Source organism: Rattus rattus, chromosome 8 (genome assembly GCF_011064425.1).
Source record: "Rattus rattus isolate New Zealand chromosome 8, Rrattus_CSIRO_v1, whole genome shotgun sequence".
Taxonomy (NCBI): Eukaryota; Metazoa; Chordata; class Mammalia; order Rodentia; family Muridae; genus Rattus; species Rattus rattus.
The window spans coordinates 7221396-7244442 of NC_046161.1; the positions used below are offsets into that span (position 1 = coordinate 7221396).

Consider the following 23047-nt stretch of genomic DNA (forward strand, 5'->3'; position numbering starts at 1 on the left):
ATTTTCCCAGTTGTTCCTTGTGGATCTCTTCCTAATTCCAAGACTCACAATGACTTCTGTTTACCTCAGTTGCTTTAGGTGCCCCTTGAAATCCTGAGACTCATTTTTTTTGGATATAATATGTACTTGAAGATCTTTCTCTGGTCATGTCTCATCAAGAATGTATTTTTATTTTTACTAAAATGAAGCAAAGAAACTGTAAGTGGTATTCTTTAAAAATAATATCTGTATTTTTATATTTCAGCAAAAAATGATAATTGTACTATGCTTATGGAGTATAATGTGATTTTTTCATAAATGTATATATTGTTGGAATGGTTAGATTGGCTCATGGAGTAAACATATTTGTCCTCACAATTCTGATGACTTAAGTTCTGTTCGCAGATGCTTATATGAAAGCTGAACTTAGTGGTGTATCTATAACCTAAGAAGTCTTAGCATGACATGGAAAGTGAAGTAGGAGAATGTTCTGAATTTTATGTTGCCAGGCATCTTTCAATGTGAAGTTCAGTGGCAAATAAATGAGACCTTACCTTAAGTGGGAGCCAAAGACCAACACCTAAGGTTATCTTATTATTTTAACATGCATCCAGTGACAAGCATATGAACACACATACACACACACACACACACACACACACATTCACACACACACACCGTACATATTATCAAAAATTGCTTACTTTGTTATATGATTAAACAAAACATATTAGCATATGCAGCATTTTGCTCACTTGACATACCAGTTTCTATATGGTATTACTGTATATTCTGATATGCAGTGAATCTCAAAACCTTTGTTTTTCTGACTCTAGGAAGGAATGTACTCTTTTTTTAAAATTTTTTATTATATATTTCTTTTCTTATATTTCAAATGTTATTCCCCTTCCTGGTTTTCTGTCCATAAGCCTCCATTCCCTCCCTTTCCCCTCCCCCATATGGGTATTCCCCCTATACATTCCCCTTATTGCCCTCCCCCATATTCCCCTGCACTGGGGATTCAACCTTGGCAAGACCAAGGGCTTTCCCTTCCACTGTTGCCCCAACAAGGCTATTCTCTGCTACATATGCAGTTAGAGCCCTGGGTCAGTCCATGTATAGTTTTTTGGTAGTGGTTTAGTCCCTGGAAGATCTGGTTGGTTGGCATTGTTTATATGGGGTTGCAAGCTCCTTCAACTCTTTCAATACTTCTTCTAATTCCCCTAAGGGGGTTCTATTCTCAGTTCAGTGATTTGCTGCTAGCATGGACCTCTGTATTAGACATGCTCTGGATGTGTTTCTCAGGAGAGATCTATATCCAGTCCCTTTCTGAATGCATATTTTATCTTCATCAATCTTATCTAGTTTTGGTGGCTATATATATATATGAATGGGTTACAGGTGTTTCAGGCTCTGAATTTCCATTCCTTGAGTCACTGCTCTAAACATTGCTTCCATATCCCCTCCTATGAATATTTTCCCCCTTTTAAGGAGGAGTGGGAGCATCTGCATTTTGGTCATCCTTCTTCTTGAGCTTCTTGTGGTCTGTAAATTAAATTGCATCTTGGGTAATTTGAGCTTTTTGGCTAATATCCACTTATCAATGAGTGCAAACCAAGTGTGTTTTTCTGTGATTGAGTAATTTCACTCATGATGATATTCTCTAGTTCATTCCATTTGCCTATGAATTTCATGAAGTCATTGTTTTTGATAGCTGAGTAGTACTCCATTGTGTAGATGTACCACATTGTTTGAATCCATTCCTCTGTTGAAGGACATCTGGATTCTTTCCAGGTTCTGGCTATTATAAATAAGGCTGCTATGAACATAGTGGAGCATGTGACTTTGTTGTATGTTGGAGCATCTTTTGGGTATATGCCCAAGACAGATATAGCTGGGTCCTCAGGTAATGTAATGTCCAATTTTCTGAGGAACCTCCAGACTGATTTCCAGAGCAGTTGTATCAGTCTGAAATCCCACCAACAATGGAGAAGTGTTCCTCTTTCTCCACATCCTTGCCAGCATCTGCTGTCATCTGAGCTTTTTATCTTAGCCATTCTGACTGGTATGAGGTGGAATCTCAGGGTTGTTTTGATTTGCATTTCCCTGATCACTAAGGATGTTGAACATTTCTTTATGTGCTTTTAGGCCATTCGATAATCTCATATGCCAACTGTGCCCTCTGGGTGCAAGGACCTACAAAAGCAATCAGGGGCAGGACCCTTTGTTTCCTGCCCATGCCTAGATCTGGAAGACAGTCTCCAGGAACACTGTCACATCTGAGAGCAGAGGTAAGACCCACGTTTCTGCTACCAAGGGACCAGCCTAGTGGATTCAGGATACACAGAGGTAGAAATCCCCTGGGTCAGCTCACTTCCTGTTCCTGGCTCTGCCCAGAAGTGATCTGATACCATCCCACAGTTCCCTGCACCCAAATCCCATGGGGAAGAGAGCGGACCACCCAGGAGTGCAGACATCCCGAGGCCGTAGGACAGACTGCCACCTCTGCACACCTTGGCCCACATCCTTGGTCCAAGGGAAACTGCTCAGTGTCTTGGGACAGAGGGATATAGGAAGAGACAGCCACTGGTACCTGCGGTTCTGATCTGTGCCCAGGACTGAACTGATCTGACCAAACAGCTCCCTGCACTCAAATCCCATGGGGGAGAGAGCTGGACCCTCAGAAGTGTGGATACTCCTGAGAAGTCAGAGGAGAATACCCTCTGCCCACAGTCCAGGCCCAAGAGGGAATCATAAAGTGCCAACTGTGCCCGAGGGGTACAAGAACCTCCACAAGCAATCAGGGGCAGGACCCTTTGATTCCTGCCTGTTCATAGAGCTGGAAGACAGTCACCAGGAGCACCTCCATAGCTGAGAGCAGAGCACCTGTTCTCAGTAAAGGCTAAAAGAAAACAGAAAAACAGTTCTACAGGAGTGCTGACACAGAGGCCTACAGCAGGGCCAAGTCACTCCCAGAAACAGCAAGACAAGCAAATACCAGAGACTATCCAAAGGCTAGAGGCAAATGCAGGAACGTAATAAACAGAAACCAAGACTACTTGGCATCATCAGAGCCCAGTACTCCCACCAAAGAAAATACTGGATATTCAAACACATCAGAAAAGCAAGATTTAGATTTGAAATCACATTTTTTGATAATGGGGGACGACTTTAAGAAAGACATAAAGAACTCCCTTAGGGAAATGCAGGAAAGCACAAGTGAACAAGTAGAAGCCCTTAGAGAAGAAAGACAAAAATCACTGAAAAAATTACAGGAAAACACAGCCAAACAGGTGGGGAAATTGAAAATGGAAATAGAAACAATAAAGAAAGCACAAAGGGAGACAACCCTGGATATAGAAAACCAAAGGAAGAAACAAGGAGCCATAGACACAAACATCACCAACAGAATACAAGAGATAGAAAAGAGAATCTCAGGACCAGAAAATACCATAGAAAACATTGACAAAACTGTCAAAGATAATGTAAAACTCAAAAAGCTACTTAATGTAGCCCAAAACATATAGGAAATCAAGGACACAATGAGAAGATCAAACCTAAGGTTAATAGGTATAGAAGAAAGTGAAGACTCCAAACTTAAGGGGCCAGTAAGTATCTTCAACAAAATCATAGAAGAAAACTTCCCTAACATAAAGAAAGAAATGCCAATAAACATAAAGAAGCCTACAGAATTCCAAATAGATTGGACTGGAAGAGAAATTCCTCCCATCACATAATAGTTAAAACACCAAATGCACAAAACAAAGAAAGAATATTAAAAGCAATAAGGGAAAAAGTCAAATGACATATAAAGGCAGACCAATAAGACTACACCAGATATCTCACCAGAGACTATCAAAGACAGAAGACCCTGGACACATGTCATACAGATCCTAAGAGAACACAAATGCCAGTCCAAGTTACTGTATCCACCAAAACTTTCAATTAACATAGATAGAGAAACCAAGATATTCCATGACAAAACCAAATTTACACAATACATAAAACATATTTACACAAATCTACAAATTCAGCCATACAAAGGATAATAGATGGAAAACTCCAACACTACACCGTACAAAAATCAAGGATATAATTTCCTTGCAATGAAACCAAAAGAGAGACAAATAAACATAATTCCACCTCTAACAACGAAAATAACAGGAAGTGACAATCACTATTCCTTAATATCTCTCAACATCAACGGACTCAATTCCCCCCAAGAAGACATAGACTAACAGACTGAATACATAAAGAGGACCCAGCATTTTGCTGCATGCAGGAAACACACCTCAGAGACAACGACAGACACTACCTCAGAGTAAATGGCTAGAAAACAATTTTCCAAGCAAATGGCTTGAAGAAACAATCTGGAGTTGCCATTCTAATATCAAATAAAATTGACTTTCAAACAAGAGTAATTAAAAAAGATAAGGAAGGACACTTCATATTCATCAAAGGAAAAATCCACCAGGATGAACTCTCAATCCTAAGTATCTATGCTCCAAATGCAAGGACACCTACATTCATAAAAGAAACCTTACTAAAGCTCAAAGCACACATTGTACCTCACACGATAATAGTAGGAGATTTCAATACCCCACTCTCACCACTGGACAGATCATGGAAACAGAAATTAAACAGAGACATGGAGAAACTAATAGAGTTATGAACGAATTGGATTTAACAGGTATTTACAGAACATTCCATCCTGAAACAAAAGGATATACCTTTTTCTTAACACCTCATGGAACCTTCTCCAAAATTGACCATAAAACTGGTCACAAAACAGGCCTCAACAGATACAGCAAGATAGAAATAATCCCATGCATCCTATCAGATCACCACGCACTAAGACTGGTCTTCAATAAGAATAATAATGCCAGAAAACCCACACATACAGGGAAGTTGAACAATGCTCTACTCAAGGGTTGTACTCTTTGTCCATTAACTACCTGGAACATGTTTTATGTATATTTTGTATAAAATGGTGGTGTAGCAAAGCCTATGGAGACCATTACTTCACTGTAAGGTGTAGCAGCAGCTAGTGGTCACAAGTGATATTCTCCTAATGAGACATGACTTGTTGTTAGGTAACTTTTTCTTTCATCGGAAAGAACTAGGCTGTTACAGAGGGTAAGCACCTGGAGGTTTTGCCCAACTGATTGCTTTTCAATAGAATAAAAAGTATCTGTGAAGATTAAGCAGGTTGGGTGCTGGATACTAACAGCATAGGCAGGGCTAAGAATAAACACAGAGAGAGTTGAGAAAACTTAGTAATAACTGAAACAAGGGATGTTCTTGCCTGGGGGTCATGTGGTTCCAGTGGATGGGTTGTACGATCTGTGTTGTATTTGGAGAGAGAACTGTTTCAGGAGAGATTGTCAGAAAGAGTCAGGGGTTTCTCAAAGACTTTTGGCCTGTGCCTTTAAAACATGAAATTACCATTGGATACGATGGTGATCCTTAAAGGTTTAGTCAACCTTTACTTCCTAAGACTAAGTGGCACAAAGTCTATGAATCAGTAAGTAAGCATGTCATCATTTTCTCCTGCTAATCATCTTATGGGTTAAAATTGCAAGGAGTCAGCTAAACAATGCGAAATTCTAACAGAAGACTTAGAACCCAGGACTCTTTACCTTGTATTATCTAATCTCCCACACGATGCAAAGTTAAAAAAAAGAAGGTAAAAAATTAGAAGAAGTCAAAAATTAGAAGTCAATTTCTCTTAAGACATAATTCTATTGATAAATCTAACACTTTTTCAAATGTTTGAACAACTGTCTTCAGTGTATCTAAACAGGAAGACAAAACAAAAGCAAGTGTAAATAAAACACCTACTCTTAAAGCCTTGCCAGCACATCAATACCATGTTGGTTTATTAAACATTCTGATAACAAAAATGATGCCAGGGCACTTACCAAGTTCTTTGTATATGCCTGCTTGTGATCAGAGTGTCCTCCCTACATGCTTGTCACAGAAAGCAGCATTAACTGGCAGGGTGGGTGCATGTCATTCTTTTTTGTTTTCTAATGTCAAAATTTATGGTTCGTACTTTTGGGAAGACACGAAATTCTCATAAGAAATAAAAAAAACGATTACAAAATAACATAATGTACACCAAGTCCGTTTTCTTTGTTTGTTTGGTTAGTTTGGTTTGATTGTTCTATTGACACTTGCCTAACAAAATATGATGATAACCGCAGTGGTGATGGGTTTCCTTCTGATGAGTGCAGGCTTATGAGATACAATGACCAAAAATGCTTTAGAACCCAGCAAGGAGAATGGCAATTCAGCCAGGAACAACCCTGGAGAAGAAATGGACAGGATTCCTCTCAGCACAGGCAGAGTTTATTTATATGTTTTATTTATCTAGTTTTAAATTAATCATCAGAAAGTCTAACTTGAAAAAAATGGGTAATGCCATTTAAGTACAGGCACATTTTATACATTTTATGATGAAGCCATATGAAAAATAAGCATGTATAATTTCTCCTGGACTTCATTCTAGCTATGACATAAGTGTAAACGCTAACACAATGAAAGGTTGGAGAGCTTAGCCTTGCATTGCTTTATATTAGTTTTACATTATTGCCCCTTTATCTGGCATTACTATCAGAAAAGGACCTATCACAATGAAATACCATCAGATTACTATTTCTTTTCCTTTTAACTCTTTATTCATTTTGAATTTCATATCATGAATCCCAATCACACTCACCTCCCCATCCATTTATACACACTGTCCAATGTTGCAACTCCCCACAAAGGAGAAAGGAAAAAGTATCTAATCATAGAAGCTGTAGTTTGTCACCGTGTGTTCCACAGAAAACACTTTGTCCACTTTTTTTTTTTTTGCTTGCAATTATTCATTGCAATGACTCATTATTCTAGCCCAAGGATTCTGGCTTCTGATACCTTACAATACTGGAACCCCAGTGGGACTCCTTCCTAATATCCTGTTGTTACCCTGTGTCATGCAGATTCTGTAGTTTTGGATCTGTTGAATGAACTTTTTCTGGAACTCTAGCCCTTCATTGATGAGTAGATGTGGGGTGGGCCAATTCAAAGCCTTGGATCAGTACCTGAGAGATACTTGAATTGGTCAGAACACCAGCTCTCCTACTCCAATGTCAGGGGGTAAGCTTTTCTCTCTTGCCCTATCTGGCCCATATAAAGCCACACCAGGCAAGGGGCTGGTCATACTCCCTGCCTCTTACAACCTGACAACAAGAACCAGCTCAACCTTGCTGCCCAGGTAAGATGAAGGGCCCAATCTCCTGAGTGCTGCAGCCAGTCAGGGAGAGGGCCACTATCATGACTTCGGCCAACTTTTCCACCTGCCATAGGTGGTGAGGAACAAGGGAGGGGAGAAGGGCACATTGTAAGAGCTACCACAGCAGGCAAGATGCAGGGCCAGCTCTCCCACACTCACAGACTTGAGGCCAGCCAGCTCTACTATGCTAACCATACAGGGTTCAGGGCCCTCTGTTCAGAGGGCTACGGCATATAAAGCTCTCATAACCATGGAGTAAGTTCTCCTGCCTGTTGTACGTGCCAGCATGTGAGAGTGTGGAAGGCCATCATTTCCTCATCTTTTTCCCTACATGAGAGTTGAGTGGCAGAGCTGTCTCTCCCATGCTCATACATCTGAGGCTGGCTCACCTACAACTCCGACAACTAGGGCCACCTCTACTATACTTCCTGGGCAAAGTGCCAAGTTGTTTACCCAAATATTGTAGCTGACTCAGGATGGGATCAGTTCTCCTACTCTCATGTCCTCAGAGCTACCTCTCCCATGATGTCTAGGCAAGTAGTGGGCCAGTTCTACAGATCCCTCAGACATCAACATGTCTCTGGGCCACAGTCCAGACCAGAAATATCTGCTTGACCTTTGGTGGCAACAGAACCCTGTAGCCAGAGGTCATGCACATGGATTTGGTCCCAGGGGCAGCACAGGCCAGGAACTCACCATTGTCCCACATGGCATCACCAGCTATTCACATTTTACTCTTCCTCAGTCATAGAGTCTCTAGTTCTGCCTCTCTTCATTGTGCCCACATCCATTTGCTTCTCTTTCTCTTCCACTTTTCCACCACTTATTTGCTCCTCTTAGTGGTACCAAGGATCTCTGGGTGTCTGGGGGCATCTCATTAGTAGTCACAGGAGTACTATGTACCTTCTGCACACTATGGCATTGGTCAAAGGTCATCTCTGGCATGATCTACTTGCCCATGCCTGCTCATCACCAGACTGGTGGTCACTTCAGGATAGCTTTCTTTTCATGCCACATTGCACCAGGCTATCTCTTCTAACTCATCAAGCTCAGGAGCAGCCCAGGCCATTCAGTCCCAGGCAGGATTTTTCTTGTCTCTGGCTTACTCCCTGCCCTCAGAGCCCATCAGTGCCTATTAGCAAAAGACTCAAATTACTAGTTCTTAATGAGACAGTTCTCAAAAAAAAAAAAGTTGAATCATAATAAAACAAATGTAATACTTAAGGGTCAAAAATAATTTCAGCACTATATAGTTCATATATTTCTTAGAATATTCTAAGAACCAACTTCAGATTTGAGTGATGCCCTTCCGGCTGACATACTGCATACATTTGACATCAAAGTATGGACCTCTGAAAGCTCAGGGATGTTGTTGTTGGTGGTGTGTTGTGTTTTGTTTTTGCCTCTGAAGATAAATGTGCCTTGTTCTTGTGTTGCTTTTATTTTTAATTTCTATCTTTTCTACTCCCATGTCTCTGCCCAAAGCCAATTCCTGAGAGCAGGAATGCTGTTTGAAGCTGCTTTTGTTCCAAATCATAGCAGCTGGCTGTCTCCAAATGGTAGCTAATTTTCTTCCCAGAATATTTTTTCTTTCATTAAAATAAAATGATGCCCACAGAGAAGACAAGGGTTTGAAGAATATCTCCTGCAGGTATTGAAACCAAGGAAACTAAATTCCTGTCAGTGGTCAGCAATAGGCTTTTTCTATTGCTAATGTTTGCATTAGGGCTGGATTCTCGAGCCACATATCTCTCTGTAATTTAAAGGGAAAGAGTGCACAGCTGACCCCTTTCCTCATAGAAACCTTTAGAATTGGAAAAAGGTCATCTCAGCTGCCAGGGTGCTCTGACCATCCTTCACAGACATGCAGTTGGTAGTCATATGATGAAGAACCAGAGACTAATCTCTCATCCAGCACAGAAACTGCTTCTCTAAGGAATCAAACTTCAAGATTAAATATTTAACTATGAAATCTCAGCTGTAACTCAATGCTCCGCTTTATAAATGTGTGATCAAAAATAATTTTTATCAAGTTGTGTGATTTTACTTGAAATTAGAAAGATAAGATAAGTAATTGTCAAAAGAATATTACGATGATTGGAGTAGACATTTAAGTCAGGCTCTGTGATATGAAACAGAACAAATCAGCTCTTTCATTATGATTTCTTGCAATTTTTCAAGTGAAAGACCTAAAATGCCATATTCCTTATGTGCTAATCTACACCTATGGAAGTACATACATACATAGGCACATAGAAACACAGAAAATATCCAAATGTATGCACACACATGCGAGCGCACACATACACAAACACACACACACATCCTTACCCATATCTGTACACTCACATATACCTACAACCACTCACACACATCTGAATACACTTGCATGTGCACACACAATCACATGCAAATAGACACATGTACTCATATGCACATAGACACACATATATATTCATAAACACAAAGACACACATACAAAGACGTACACACACATGTATACACAGTGACATACACAAAATACAATGAAATACATATATATATATATATGTGTATACACACATATATATACAGAAGTGACAAAAATAACTTCTCATACATACACACACTCATACACACATACACACATGTATGCACAGAAATCCTTTTTGAGTTATTTTTAAAATTCAAAGTTCTTATGTATGACTTATGTATTTACCTTTCCAAGAGTCTAGCAACTTTCTCCAGGCTGGCTCTACCAATTTGCCTTTCCAGTGTGAGCATTCTTCTGGCCTCATATTCTTGCCTGTTCTTGTGGGTTAGTGTTTTGGATTGGACATTCTAACAGACCTGGAGTAGTATATCATTGCCATAGCATTTCAAATAGAAATGCATGGACTCTGCAGATTGAGCATGTCAGGATGTAATTCCACGATTCACATTCTCCTTAATGAAGCATCTGTCTACTTCTTCAACTTATTCTGTTGTCTTAAGTTGCTTACCTTGTAATTTATTCATATATTTTGAATAAGAGTATGTCATTTACAAATATACTCTCCATTCTCATATCTTATTTTTGTTGGTTTTAATGTTGTTTGTTTGTTTTAGTTTTCACTCTTTTGGCCTTGGTTTTCACTGAACAAAAGTTGTAAGTTTTAAAAAAAGTCAGATCATAGATAATTTTTTCCATGGGCCACATCTTTGGTATTGTACCAAAGTGTCCTCACAATAAGTCATCTAACTGCTTATCCAATGAACAGTCAACAAAGTATATTATCTTGTTGGTTACTCATTTTGGCATCCATTAGAGATCACTGTGTCTGTACCATACAGATGGTCCAGGTTAAACGTGGTGAGTCACAAAACAAAGTTAAAAGAAATGAGCATGGAATTGGGAGCTATGAGGAGAGAGGGTAGGTTGACAGGGGTGGGAGGGAGATAAGTGATGGACAGGTGAGGTGAGAGCAATCAGAATGCCTTGTATATACCTATGAAGTTTAAAAAGAAAAAATTATTAATAAAAATTAATAAAGGCAGAATATCACTGCAAAATCAATTTTTTCAACATTAGTCAATAATTTTGACCTAATTTTGCAACTATTTATTTATTGCTATTAAAACATAATTATTGCTTATATCTACCCCAGATTATTTCCAAGAGAACTCTATTCTGAGCATATAAACTACAGGGTATCTGTGGTAGTCTGCATTGTCTCAGTATCGTCAAGGTGAATTACATTTCTATCTGAGTGTAGTTTATGTGGATTCATTTATCTTAGAAGAAAACCTTTTTATTACCAGTTTTATCTTTGATATGGTTAATGAGATAAAGCCTTAAACAATGAAATGAACTACAGTATAAGTTCTCAGTTTCTGATGTGTCTGGAATCAAATATTTTAGAAATATTATTAAAATAAATGCAAATTTTAATAAAAGGGTAACATTATATAACTGTTATAGAATGCTGAAAGAATTCAAAATTACTGAAAAAACTTGCTGGTACTGGTGAGCGGAAGGAGTCTCCTTATTCACTCTTAGTGGTGTTGAAAACTTGTATAGTTACTATGGAAATCAGTATAGGGAATCATTCATTAAAGGCTAAAAGAAGAGCTACCATATGCTTCAGGTTTATCATCCTAGTATGTGTCTGAAAGGCTCAATGCCTTATTCTAGACACTTGTTCAGCCATATTCACTGCTATTCTAATCACAGTAGCTAGGAATTGGAAGCACCCTAAGTGTTTGTCAATAGAAAAGGCACTGTGGAGCATATACACTATGAAACACCATTCAGCTGGAAATAACAATTAATTACTGAATTTGCTAGTCAATGCAGGCAACAACCACCAAAACTGGTTAAAAGTTACCACTTTTGTTACCCGCCCTCCCTTTAGGTCGCTAGTAAACTTCAGAGCGCAATACAAAGTTACATCAGAGCAAACTTTATGTAGATGGAGAAATATATTTCCTTTTCTTTCCTGTCTTCTGTGTGGAGATCATTTCTTGGCTTGGAATTGATGGTAAAGTGTATCCTTTACTGTTTTATTTTTAGCCTTGTCCCAGTTTGTAATGGAAGAGAGCAGAGAAAAATTCTTCTATAGAATTACCTCCTAATCACATGTTCTCTTGATATATATATATATATATATATATATATATATATATATATATATATACTGGTTTTCAACTAAATATTTGCCAGTATCCTTTACCACAACACAACGAAACAACAGAAAATTGTTCAAAGCAAAGATCATCATTAAAATTAAAGCATTGCCAATTAAATAATTGTATGGATTAAACTTGTGTGCTTATTTTATTTTTCTTTGAGTCTCTGACATTTTTTCACATAATGAAATGTTTAGTCATAACTGAAGGTAGTATTATATTCCATCTATGTGGGTCACCTCAATTTAGAAGCAGGATGAAAAATAACAGAATTATTTGAGTCATATTCAAAAGCCTCCACAGAAGCACAGTACAAAACTCCTAATTACTTTCTAGAAATTGCATCTTCTCACTCCTGTTCTGAAGCTCTTTTGATCACACTTCTCTGATTATAGTTTTAGAGAAAAACAAGAAATTAAGAGTGCCAAAGACAGGGTGGTGTTTAAATGGAAAATGAGAAACAGCATCAAACACAGAAGGAAACACAAATCTGTCACTAACACACATCAAAACATCTGATTAGTTGGAGGAGGTAGCCACCATATGGTAGAGTCTTAATAAATGTTTAATCACAGTAAGGATTGAAAGAATAGTAGCAACAAATAACAATAATTAAACTAATCTACTACTGTCTGAACCATCTACCCTAAAATTAGTGGAAACCAATTTACATAAAATAGTCGAAGAAGGGTGTGTGGAAATATTGGACTTCTTGAGAGACAGCTACTTAGTAAGTATTTATTAAAATACTTTGTTCTAATATGTCATTATTGTTTTCTAAATTATATGCTTTGGTTTGGAAACAACTCTTTATAGAATGACAAATAGCTGTAGTAAAATTTTTGAATTTGTATTTCCCTTGGCCCATCGGAATTCTATATAATGCTTGCCTGCAGCACTAGTGATCCAATTACACTATGCCTTCATGTTGAAGCCAGTTTGCAGGAAAGAGCAGAATTTAATGTAGTGCAGCTACAGAAAAAAAAAATCAATATCAACAGGCAAAATAAGCAGCTCTCAGCACTTGTAGAAGGCAGTGTTCAAAACCAGAAGGATCAACATATCAAACAGAAAGGCTGCTGAGACCAGCAAGGACATTGTGACAGCAACACATAACTACTGGCAAGGGTTTGAGACAGGGATACCTACACCCTGGTTATTGCCAAGGGTTGGAAGACCTAGTAACTGAAGATTATGGGTAAGCACCATGCATACATTTTAAGAGACGGGTTTCTGATATCTAAATGTCCCACAGTATTTCAAATGCTTATACTGGAAACCATCATTCTCAAAGCATACTTAAAGAGTTTTAGGGTAGATATTAATTACTTAAACACTCTAGAGATACTGTTTATAACACTTTGTTATAATTGCTTTCCTCAGACATCTATTTGTCTCCTGTCTTAGCAGTCATTTGTGTTTTGGTGAGTCTCAAAAGAGAGTGGATAAACCAGCGTATTTTTTCTTAACTGTGATAAGCCAGATTTTATTTCTTATGGTGACATCTTTGCACCCTTAATGTTTTATTATTTGAGATGTTGACCCTACTACACATACACAACAATATCAGTCATTCCAAGATAAAAACAGCCTTTTGGAATTTCTTAAAAAGAATGAAAAATTAAAATTTGTTTAAAGTGAATTCTATGTACCTAACAATTAAATATATTTAATGGTACGTTTTAAAAGCTCTACATTGTTTACAGCAAAGTTAGCACATGATGCTGTGTGAACACATGTTCAACAAATTATTGCACCTTTAAATAGCTTGTACGAATTAATTCATCAAAATTTATGTGTCAGAATAAAGTAATATTTAAAAATTTTTGATTTCTTTAGCCTCATAAAAGATATATTACACACTCATCTATATTTCTTATATTTATTTTTTAGATTTTCATACATGAGTAGTATATTTTTTCCTAGTTATTATTTCAACCGATACCTCTTGAAATCTTTCTCTTAATTTCATACACACACACACACACACACACACACACACACACACACACACTGATTATTGACAAATGTTGAATGACCTAATTACTGAAGGTCATGGGTAAGCAGTAACGACATACTGTTATAGATTCTCTGATGCCTAAATGCCACATGATATTTTGAATGCTTATAGTGGAAACTCTCATTTTCATATGTTTGTGTGTATATATGCATATATACATATATGTGTGTATATAAATGTATATATAAATCTCTATATATGGATGCATATGTGTTATATAAATTCATGTTTTCATTCAGTGTGTGTGTGTGTGTGTGTGTGTGTGTGTGTGTGTGCACGCCTTTTGTTTGCAGACTCTGAGAGAACATGAACTGTATGATATACTACACTAACCAGAGGGAATATAGCAGTGCTTCTCAATCTGTGGGTCAGTACCCCTTTCAGGGTTGAATGAACCTTTACACAGGGGTTAGATAAGTCCATTGAAAAACACAGATATTTATGTTACAATTTGTAATGTATCAATGAATATAATTTTAGGATTGGGAATCACTACAGCAAGAGGAATTGTATTAAAGGGAAACAGCACTAAGAAATTTGAGAGCCACTAGCATAGAGGAAATACTTCTTTTGTTTCCAGAGGATTAAGAAATAATTTGTTAAAATTTTACTGTCTCCTTCTTTCCTGATGATCTTTGAGCCATGAGAGATGGGATTGTGACAGCGATATCACACTCAGAGTTTAGCATCCACAATCTTTCTCCCTGCACATTGACTAACTTTGATTCTATCTATTAACTGGCATCTGGGGCAAAAAGTAAAATTTCTGATGAAGGCTAAAAAAGGCTCTGAAATATGACTAATAAACTTTTCTGTGGACACCATTTGCCTGACATTATAACACACTTACACATAAGAACAAAGGCCATGACTGTGCATAATACAAAAGTAAGATCAATCCATCCAAAATTCATACATTGATGGAGAAAAGGCTTAACAATTATTACCTGTAGATGAGCTATGGGCAACAGATAGCTACTGTAGGTGAGAACAGACAGCGCTAAGTAAACTCAGAGTGCTTACAAAACAAAAAATGGCATGTTAAATTGGGAGGAAAACGTGGTTGAGGTGACAGGGAAAGAAACGCGTTGAATTTACAAGTATGGACTTAAATCTCACTATATACATGTGTACATGTATTTCTGAGCCACATGGCATAGATGGCGGAAACTGGACCCTAGTCCTGTAGAAGAGCAAGTTCTCCTAACCACCGAGTAATCTTTAAAGTCCACCATCCATATATTTTAAACAATGAAAATATTTGTGAATGAATGTTTACATTGAAATGAATTATGGCAACTGAACAGTGTCATTGGCTGAGGATGTCTGACTTTTTAATAGCATTTTGACTTGAACATGGTACACCATACATAGCATTGAGCTCGAGACAACATTAATGGGTGAGTTAAGTAGATTGACCTGCATGTTGAGGACAACCTTTGGAGTCTAGAAACCTACATAGGAATTGGGTATCTGAGGATCAAGTAAAATTTGAGGCTGGAAAATGGCTGAGTCAGTAAAGCATTTACAGCTCTAATGTGAGGTTCTGAGAAAGAATTCCCAGAATCTGCATAAAACTCCAATGCTCATGAAGCACTAGCCCGCACACCTAAAAGCAAGCAGTGAGAGTCCTGGAATCAAAAAAGGAGGCAAATGAGAACTCAGTGGTACCTGAAATCGTTCTCTCATTTACACAAGTATACTGTGGCATATATTCACCTAAGTGGGCATGTGTGCATGCAAGCACACACACACACTCACACACACACACACACACACACACACACACACACACACACACACACTCCACACACTCCACACACTCACATACAACACACACACTATAATCATCATCACCATGCATTGTAAAAGAAGGTTGATGCTTCTCATTTTTTTCTACTTGCATGTGTTGTAAGGAACAGGATTGAGAGAGAGAGAGAGAGAGAGGGAGAGAGAGAGAGAGAGAGAGAGAGAGAGAGAGAGAGAGAGAGAGAGAGAGAAGGAGAGAGAGAGATTCATTTTGTCCATTCACTGAATGTCATTTTACTTTTCCTCAACAGCACTCTTGACAGCTGTTATTGCCCTGTATCCCACACAACATACTCAGTACAATTTGCTCAGATCCTAATCATGTTTAAAAAGCATGCTGTTCAGAATAAACACCCACAAAATGAAAGCCTGTGTTTGCAGAGCAGACATTCCTTTTGAACACATTTGTTTATGTCCATATCCCCATGAGGAGAACATAACCTGCTTTTAAGATGTCAGAAACCTGTAATGCACAACCTCACTGCATGCATTAAAACACTTAGTTCACAAGCTTAACTACATATTGCTATAGGGTTGTTTGTGAGAATGTCACGAGATTCCTTTCCCAGGTAAATGGCAACATGAATATATTTAAGAGGGATTTAATCATGCAATATACCCTTACTTGGTTTAAATATAAGAATGGATTTGTAGCAAAAGATTTAAATGGATAAATCACATTTTAGGATGATTATCCATGTAAATTTAGTTTCAGAGTTGATGTGCTTTTGCATCTTAGAGTGCTTCATACTTATAAATACTTTATTAATGTAGTCTCATTTAAATGAACATGTATTTTTATGCTATTGCCTCTCAGTGTACACATATTTGTAAATATATCATAGATATGTTTAAATTCAAGTGGACACATATTTGGTTAAATCTTGGAAAATATTTTGGACGGAGACAGTCAGAACTCTATTGCCAACATCTTTTGGCATTTCATTTTCATCCTAGGAATATTTTGATATTCAGTTGGCTTTGGAACGATTTCCCGTGTACCATGGGAATCTAAAACTTTTAACTGTCTACTGATGGCAGCTTTACTAGTAAGGAAGAAAAACAGTAAAATTAGCCAAGAATTTCATCAGATCAAGATCAGATCAACTCACAGGATCGTGCCCATAACATACCAATAGTGACATGGTTTCTCCATAAAATTTGAACTCTATCTTGAAGCATGTCAGTACACTTAACTACTGTATGTTGTGCTTGTTCAGCAAAGTAAAGATGAGAAATATCTAATAGAAAATGCAATGGAAATATAAATACATAGCACAACAAACATTCAATTTTACTTTCAAGTATACTCTAGAATTTGGTGTTATTTATAATACATATTAAAATGTATTGTATTATATATAGTACTTATTGCAAGCAGTTTTAAATGAATATACTGAGTGCTTCTTGATTACCCATTATATCCTTATAAAGGAAATATATACTAAATATCTGTATTTCATATATAATGTAAATACATACATGTATTTAACAAAAATACATATATGTTTTACCTATATACATAAATATATGAAATTTCTATCATGCATGATCTTTTCTACAGAAAATCTAGACTTTTAGTAATCATGAATATTGGAGTTTCTACTATAAAATGGTTAATGATATCTACTCGATAATTGACGGACTTAAACTTCATTATAGTGTGTGGCTATCTATATGGCTGTAATTGAAAACAATAAGTAACATCATGTTCACAAGTGAAAGCAAGAACAGTTATTATCAGTGCACGGTTGGCTCACAGAAGAAATGCCAAGATATTATGCCTTATTTTGCCCATCATCACTGTAAATCAACTTCCACATAGGAATTACAACTTTTTAAATTAATGTCTTCATTGCTTTCTGCTCAGATTAATGCCTTCATTCACCTTAATAACAGCTATTTTCTTCATAGCTAGTATGATGTCACTTGATCTGACATTTGTCTACTGCATTTACTATTTTCTACAGTCACATTGCTTATCAGGAAATATTTCTTTAGTCCCTCAAATATCTCCTTTACACTGTTTTATCCTGATGTGATACCCTGCTCTAATAGCTTTTTCAAAACTTCCTATGGATGTTTATTCCTAGTATCTGAATGTCAGTTCTGGGAATTTCCAGAATGCCTTCTTTCTATGACATGAAGTAGATGCTACATTGTTATTTATCAGTGACAAAGTATTTACTTATTTTCTAGATAAAAGTTATCATATTCTATAAAAATTTTTAGGTTGTTTCCACATTCTTTTAATATTCTTTAAGTTGCATTGGAAACTAACACTTATTTCACAGTAGCATTATATCATCAGGTTACTGAAGAGTTTATACCAATATACTATATATATATTTAAAAAACTATTATTTATTTACTTATGATATATTTCTTAAATTCATTCTACATACCAGTATGGATTTAAGTGCTAAAAATACAGTAAATACAAAACAGGGAAAATAAAAGCCTTCATTGTCTGAAGGGAGAGATTAAAATAGTTTCATAAGTGGGTAGACAAGCACCACTGAAAACAGGATCAGACTTATTTTATTCTGACAATCCCCAGTTCACATGCAACTCCTTTTAGGCACATTATACTAGCTTAGCCTTAACCAGGTTCCTTTCCTATATATTAGCATCAAATAGCTACACTTTACCAAGAGGTAAAATAATATCTAGCAAATTTTTACCTTCGTGGGGTAGCCCTTAAGAACACAAACACAAGCTTCCCACATGCAGCTTAGAAACTACTATTGGATCTGGAGAGATGCCTCAGCTGTAAAAAGGACTTGGTCTCAAAATAGAACCCAGTTTCAGTTCCCAGTACTCAGATGGTGTTCTGTGACTGTCACATAATTCAACTCCAAGGAATACAGTTCCCTCTTCTAACCTCTATATCAACTACCAACACATGTGTCAAATTTATATACATGCAAGCAAAACAGTCATATGAATACATTAAGAAAAATATATTTCAGATGCTTAATAACATTTTAGAAATTATTATTTACCTAAATCAATAAAATAAATGTCTTTTTTTTTTTCTTTTTCTTTTTTTTTTTTTTTTTTTTTTTTTTTTTTTTTTGAGCTGGGGACCAAACCCAGGGCCTTGCGTTTGCTAGGCAAGCGCTCTACCACTGAGCTAAATCCCCAACTCCAATAAATGTCTTAATAAATAAAAAATATATTAATCTATAGATATTCTGTATTAATTTATATTACACTTTTTCTAATATTCTCTGCCTATCTTTCCATCTTTGTATGATTGTACTTAATTTATTTACTTGTTTATTGCTATAGAAAGACAGAAATAAATATTTACTTCCAGAAAATGAGCAAAAATCAAATATCTATATCATGCGTCAGAACAATGAGAGTTAGGAAGGGACAAATGTATTCTTGCTTACCAAAATAAAACACTCAGACATGCATAACCCAGAAAATCTCTATATGTAACATGTACCTTAAGCAATAGAAATTTGCAAGCTGCTATTATGCGATTTTTTTCCCTGAGGAAAGGAGCTATGTATTCAGCACAGATGATAAATTAATAAAGAAACATCCTAGGACCAATGGAAGGATTTCATTCTACTCTAGATTAGTGAACAATACTTTATGCACTATTACGTACAGTAGCATGGGCAAGTTATAAGCAGCTGCTCTGATATAGTAGTTCACTGTCTGTAGCTATTAATGGAGGGGTGGGGCCTCCTGAGCCCCTCCCCCAATCATATGAGGTCATCATTGCATGCCATCTTAGACAGTCTCCTTTGAGTAGTCATATTTGCTGAGAGTCCAAGAGTCCAATATCCATGTCATGCTTATTATAAAATACTCCAAAATAGTTACACATTAGGAAAGCACATTATTGTAAAGCTGGAATGTGGTAGGTTATAGAGTTCTTATTTCAGATATATTTTGATTTCGTGAATCACCTTGTTCTTTAGGACATCTAATACACAAAGCTACACAATGCTAGGAATGACACATGAAGACATTGTAGAAAAGAGCATTATACTAAAAAATAAAAACAGAAAAATTTAGTCCCTGGGACTAACCCATCAACCAAAGAGTATAGAGGAAGTCATGGCTCCAGATGCATTGTTAGCAGAGGATGGTCTTATCTGGCATCAATGGGAGGGGATGTCCTTGGTCCTGTGAAGGCTTGATGCCCCAGAGAAGGGGGATGCTAAGCAGTGACACAGGAATGGGTGAGGGGGTGGAAAAGCACCCTCATAGAAGCAAAGTAGAGGGAAGAGGGGGATGCAATGGGGTATTTATAACGGGGAAACCAGAAAGGGGGACATGATTTGAAATGTAAATGAATAAAAAGGTTAATAATAATAATAATAAAATAGAAAAATTATGGAATCTTTTAGTTTATATTGTAGGATAAAATGCAATATTGCTTACAAACATTAACATTACATGGAAAACAGTAAAATTTGCAATACTATTCACTGCTTTTAAATTTTTATTAGATAATATGTTTTACTCAGAATGTTTACAGATGTAGAAGTTGTCACTAAATAAGTACAATTTCTGTTTCTAATTAAATGAATGATTCTTTAAGAGCATGAATTTTTAATTGATTATAGAATTTAAAGATTTTTCAAAGACTCTTTTAGTTGCCTTTGGGGCTGTTCTGTTTCGATTGGTTCTGTTGACAGAATAAAATAACACCACTGATAATATCAGAAAAACAAGGAAATGGACATAGCATGGCATGTACTTGATTTTCCCTTTATAACGCTTTCTGCTTTTTTTCATTCGTGTAGGAAAGGTGCCTTGAACTCAACGAATGTTCTTCATGCTGCAGAGATAAAGGGAATGCAGAGGCATAAATAAGCATAAAGAAGAGAAGGTTGGAGCTTCTTGCCTTGAGATAGCTAAGCTTTTAAAGACATCATCCCAATCATGACAGACTAAAGAAGACAGTGGAGAATAGCAAAAGAAGGCCATGGATGTACCTCCTCAAAGCCAATGTTCACTATAGTAAGAAGGAAAAGGTGTTGTCCATTTAAGCAGTAGAAGTATCAAAGGTTTGCCTGCCAGAGCAGTACACCTGGTCCTCAGGGACTCTGAAGCATGCCTATTAGATAGAGTTAAGCAAGCCCACACATAGTTCCACTTTAAAATTTATAATGTAGACCTTGATATAAAAAGCATTATGAAAATGAAGTTCTGTTCTTTAGGGACCAAGTGAATACATAAACATCACACAGAATTAATGGGCTAAGTCATGTAAAGGACTACTTATCCATTATCATCTGTTTCTCTCTGGGTGAGTTTTGGCACCTAGAATGTCAAAATTACTGAAAATTTTATATTTAAAATTTTTTCATACCAGAAGCCCTCAGGCAAGAAGCAGATGCAGAGCTCACAGGAGACACTAGATGATGTTAAACCATAGTGGGCTTAGGTCTCTAAGGAAAGAAATATACCAAAATGCCTGAAACCAGAAATGGGATTGAGAGTATGTTTTTACACAGTGAGTATTCCAGCCATAGTCTGTCAGTCTGTACATTCCTGAGAGGCAAGAAAGGAGACACTATGAAAGAGGCAATGACATATTGGCAAAAGTCTTAATAGGTAAGAATTAGGAGGGTATGTTACAGACAGAGTATTGCTCCTGATATTGACAGACATTATTTTTTGTTTGCTATCTCATCTGGATTTCTATCAATTCACGGAACAAGAAGCAGCTAGAAGCCCCTTGGTCTTATGAAGGCTTGTTAACCCAAGCCTCCATTGGGAGGCTAGTGATAGGGGAGTGCTAGGCTGCTGAGACAGGAGTGGGTGAGTAGGTGGGGGAACAACCTCATAGAGGCAGGGGGAGGGAGAAGAGGATAAGGGGCTTGTGGAGGGAAACTGGGAAGGGGGATAGCATTTGAAATGGAAATAAATAAAATAACCAATTTAAATAAACTCTAAAAGAGTAGTAATTAGAAAAAAATTAATTATATATCTACATAACCTAAGCCTTCATTAATTTGACATCTAAGGTTTTAAAGATTTATTTACTTTTGAAAATTGTATTTTTTTTGTGTATGGGTTTTTCATTTGCAAGTATGCACCAGAAGAGGGAATTTGAATCTGATTCCATGGTACTCCTATTGTAGGCAGTTGTAAACCACCATGTGGGTTCTGAGAATTGGACCCAGGAACTCTGGAGAAGCAGCCAGTGCCTTTAATTGCTGAACCATCTTTTCAACCAAGGGCTCCAAATGCTTAATTGTCTTATCTTTTTTCTACTTTATTAGAATACTGAATTTATTTCACATGTATATGTTGTCTTCATACCATTTCCACATCTGACCACCACTATTACTATGTCCTATCATAACATTCTATGCATACTTAAATCCAAGTAAAGGGTGGAGTTCCATCCTTGAAAACTAAACAGGCATTTTAGACAACACATTCTTGGCAATTGAACCTGGACAACATTTATCAAACACAGTAGGGAAAGTTCTGACTTTGCATTATAAAAAGGACAGCCAGATATTAACTATTACAGAAATAAAGTAAGACAGAATATTTCAAACTGTTTAAACTATTTTACAACTTCCTCATCTTCATTCTTCTGACTCTGCATCTTCCTCTACAGCTACTAGGTGCTGTCCACTTATGTGCACAGGCCCTGAACCACACTTCAACCTTAAGACCACAGGTGGTGTAATTTCAAAACCCCCAAGGGAAACTGTTGGTTGTGCAGACATTTTCAAAGTTGTCAGTGTTACTTCACAGTTCATTGCTTCTGCCTCTATGATGTGTAACTCATCTTTGGCCCCTGCTCCTAACCTGACCGTTCTTATGATAACTGCTGCTCATTTTCATCCACTTTCAAGTGATAGTCTTTGTCTGTCTTTAGTTCACAACAGAAAAGGTAGTCCTGAGGCGTAAGAGGGCTCATGTCCATGTTCCTCGAGTCTTCCATGAGGTGAAGGTACGCACTACTGTGTGAGAGAAGCCGGACAGAAAATAACTGCCTACTGTTCCTCAGAACAGACACACAGGACAGAATCACACCAAGGAAGGCAATTACCTTATCTTTACTACTATATGTCTCCTGAAAATTTCACTCATGTATTTCAGTAGATCTGAAAACAGGAACTTCTACACAGAATCTCGTAAGTGTAGACATTCCTACACTGTGTACTCACAGTTCTAGTCTTGTTTTGTGACAATCCTCATGTATATTTTCTGCCAATGATGTGGCCTTTTTTGCCATCTGAGCACTGATCTCAATAGCATACAAAGAAGCATAAGTGACTATTTTAGCTTCAGATTACAAGGGTTGTATATCCCCATCTCAAGAA

General features: G+C 37.0%; 1 pseudogene; it reads right to left on the reverse strand.

Annotated features, from left to right (window-relative positions):
• Window positions 1-22281: 22281 nt before the first annotated feature.
• LOC116907213 lies at window positions 22282-22665 on the reverse strand (annotated as a pseudogene).
• Window positions 22666-23047: the final 382 nt, after the last annotated feature.